The following is a 4,191-nucleotide window of genomic DNA, read 5'->3' as shown; positions in this document are numbered from 1 at the left end:
GCAATTCACTGTAGCAAATAGTGATTTTCAAAAACACTGTAGCATTTTGGGTACTGTAGCAATTTGAAAATGTTACTATCGTTTACTAAATAACTTGAAATTATATATATGTATATATCTTTTTAATGTACATAAATCAGTTTTTAAATACACATTGGAAGTTATTTATAAATAAATTTTAATAATAAATATTTCAACTTATCATATATATTCAAATAGATATTTAAACCAATAAGTTTAATGTACGGTATCAAATAATTAATACATTGTTACCTTTTCAAGTTATAGTATATATGTATCTATTTACATATAATTGTTCGCGAATCGTCGAAAACAACCGAAGGGTATTTAAATATATAAAAGTAGTTCAAAAATTTTGAGATTCAGTTTTACAGACTTTGCTTATCGTGTCGGAAATGTTAATCATACAAAGATTAAGTTTAAATTTGGTCAGAAATTTCCGGGTCATCACAGTACCTACCCGTTAAAGAAATTTCGTCCCGAAATTTGAGTGAGGTCGTCATGGCTAACAATAAAAATGTTTTAATGACGAATATGAGTTGATAATAGAGTTTTATCTATATTTGAATAATATGGATAAAATAATCCAATTACTCGAAGCGTATAAGAGAAGTTATCGTAATCAAGTGAAATGGAGAATAGAGATGCGTCTTATCTCTTGATGTAGTAACGATTGATTTTCGGATTTTAAGGAATAGAAAATCTTCATAATTTAAATAAGATTTGATTTTTCGGAATTTGCGGAAATTAGGATTTTCTTTGATTAAATGCGTAATCTGCCTCTATTGCTGCGTCCGATATTTTGCTATAAAATGACCTCTTCCGTTTCATTTATTTTCAACACTCCTATAATCTTCTTTATTATTTCATACATCCCAATAGATTGTGAGAATGCTTAATCCAGTTCTGATTCTTTATATTTTCCTGGCTATCGTATCCTTCATTCTTCTTTTTCATCTGCCACCAGAGGAAGTTATTTTCTTCTACTATTACCTTGGGGTTATAGTGTTTTTCATTCTCCCGTGTCTTTATATTGCTATACGCATTGATATACACGGTTTGTAATTTTGGGGTTGTTATCGGGCTTTATATTCTCCATTATATTTCGGAGCTTCATGCTTTCGTTTTCTCTTCCTGACCTTAAGTCAAGCGGATAATGGTCCAGAATTCGTAGGTATGAAGTTTCAGATGAACATAACTAATGTTCTAAGAAAGAAATGGTAATAGCACAATCTGACTTGTCAAATTACCAGAATACCTCGAAAAAGACCGAATCATTAAGAAAATATTTTCTTGATATTTTTAGAGATTATATAGAATGAAAGAGTTATGTAACATGGTTCATGATGAGGGTATGATATGTGAACCTTTATCACGTTCTATTAGAAACTCAGCATGACTTACTGTAATATAATCACGTTGATCAAGTGTCATTATATTATATTAACTCATGCTTCAATTCCCAACATTACTTCAAAACATTTATATTTTAAACTTGAAAGTTTCAGAATTTAAAAACTAAAATAGTTTCTTTTATGGTGTAACACAGATATCGTAAAGAGAAAATTGATTTTCGATAAGAATGATTATGAAATTATCTCCAGAAATATGGAGGATATTTATAATGAAAGATACGATGATATCTTAGAATTTCTAATATCAGAGGATGATGAAGAATATTGTCCGCAAGGGTTTAGATTTGGAAGCAAGGTATTCGTTAATGGCTTCAGCAGATACTGAATCATTTGGATTCTTTGAAGATAGGTTTCGTCCTTGTGATTTATCCACAGCCTCTTTCATACTTTGCTCAATCCGTTTTCCAGTTCCAAACTTTCTCTTTTTCTTAGCTTTACCACCATACTATTCTTTATCATCAAACTTTTTACTGTTAAGGTCGTTTACAGTTTTTGCTGCTTCATCAACATTTTTCCAAAATTCGGAGAACTAGTTTCATAGTTTGGGGTGCTTTTCGAAAACTTCACATTCGAAGTATGTAAGTCCAGGAGGTAGACGTTATATGTACACATATAACTGTTGGCGTAGACATGCTACAAGATTTCAAAATACTGATTGCTAATTCCCGATAGTTGGTATGGCAATTGCCGTTACAAGATGTGGATGAGTACATGATACGGTTTCAATGAGTATAAGGATTTTTCGGAAGGTCAAAGATCAATGAAGTTGTTGGTAAATTTACTACTAATGTGGTGGAATATGAAAGGTTCCCCAGTAACGAAAACGTATATGTCAAAATTACAAGTCTGAAAGGTCGTCGTTGACTGGTTGAATGGTTGATAATACTGGATACTTTGAAAAGGAATTGGAAGGTTATTTTCGGTAAAAACAATTTTAAAGGATCTTGCATAGTTTTGAAGTCAAAGTATAGCTTTGAAAGATGTAGAGATCTAAGAATGATGTCACCGGTTCAGAGTTATGGCTTGGATTCTGATCCGTCGATATCAGAATATGTGATTGAATTTGTATGAAATGATTGTGTATCAATGTGAAGATAGTGAGTATATTTAATGATTTTTGAATCAAAATTGAAGAATGTACAGTGTAACATATTAATTGTGAACTTAAATATTTCTCGAGTAGTACCTACCCGTTAAAGATTTCACAATTAATACTTTGTACAAAAGAATTTTTTTATTACCGTCTTTATGAAAATATATGTATGTATATTTTTTTTCAAATCTAATACAGACTTAATGAGTTAATATCATATTAAACTCATTTGATTTTCAACTTGACTTAGAAATGATTAATCTCTAAAACATTAAAGATTACATAATCTTTGCGGAGTATTTCGCTAATGTAATCAATACTCCATTATTTATTCTTATTTCTCGGTGAAGGATGTTGATGCTTGTGGAATCTTTGTGAACCTTACAAGGCACAGATGATGTTTTCTGAAAAGTTTCGAGTACATCGAAAATGAAAATGTAAAATCAATTATGTAATTGAATAATACACTTGGTTTATTATGAAATGGAATTTATTAAGTTGAAATAGAGATTGTAGTTAACAATGGTTAAGTTGTTAAGGAAGGATGTACATCATTGCATATTAGTAATATGAACTAACCGAGTAGTACCTACCAGTTAAGATTCACACGTAATAGCTTAGTAGGAAAAGATTTATTTTGATTTCAAAATTCATATATATTAAATATACATAAAATTTCTTCAGGGGAAATAAGTTAATACTTCATCGGTTATTGTTGCTGATATTTCTTGGTAACTACGATGCGTATGACGTTGATGTTCAAAGTACATATTGTGATGTTGAGGCTTGCGGTGCGGATGTTGTTGGTGGTGGTAATGGTACTGTTGGTGTTGTTGTCGGTGGTACTGTTGATGCCGGAGATTCTGCTGGTGCTTGTAACCTTTGCAACATATTCTCCAAAGCCACTACCCGAGCGCGAAGCTCGTTGACTTCTTCTACTGCACCGGGATGATTGGCGGTTCGGACGAGCGGATGAATAAGATCCAGAATTTGAGAGAGTATATGATCATGACGAGATATTCTAGAGATGAGAGAGAAAATGGTATTACGAACAGGTTCGCCGGTAAGTGCTTCAGGTTCTTCGCCAAGAGGGCAATGTGGTGGATGGAAGGGATCGCCTTCTTATTGTCTCCAATAATTAAGTAGGCTACGAACCCATCCCCAATTCATCCAGAATAGATGATGGCTAATTGGTTGATCCATTCCAGTTACACTATCTTCGGAATTCAGGTGAATATCCATATCGGAATAGCTGTCAGAGTTTAAGGAATTTGAACTAGATACGGGATCCATCTTGTATAATTAGGGAGATGATTTTTTTTATATGAATTAGATTATAGAATATAGTTTGGTATTCTTCAATACATAATTTACATATGTATATGTAATACCAAATTCCATAAATCACAGAGAAATTTTCGGAAGATGTCAGGAAAAGTTTACAGTAACAGATACGCTAAGATATGAATTTTGTCTATACGCTATTCATGCAATCAATGCAGTAAAACGTGTACTAGGAATGATAAGCAGGTAATTTCTGACAAAAAATGATAAGCAAAACTTTTGACATGCAGACACGGTCGAAGTCCAGACTTACTAATGCATCCTAACAACTATCAGTTAGACACACTCATGCAAGACCTGGTTCGCTAGGACCAATGC

This window comes from Rutidosis leptorrhynchoides, chromosome 10, assembly GCF_046630445.1.
Source record: "Rutidosis leptorrhynchoides isolate AG116_Rl617_1_P2 chromosome 10, CSIRO_AGI_Rlap_v1, whole genome shotgun sequence".
NCBI classification, from domain to species: Eukaryota; Viridiplantae; Streptophyta; class Magnoliopsida; order Asterales; family Asteraceae; genus Rutidosis; species Rutidosis leptorrhynchoides.
The sequence above is the reverse complement of the archived record's forward strand: the minus strand, read 5'-3'. Positions refer to the sequence as shown.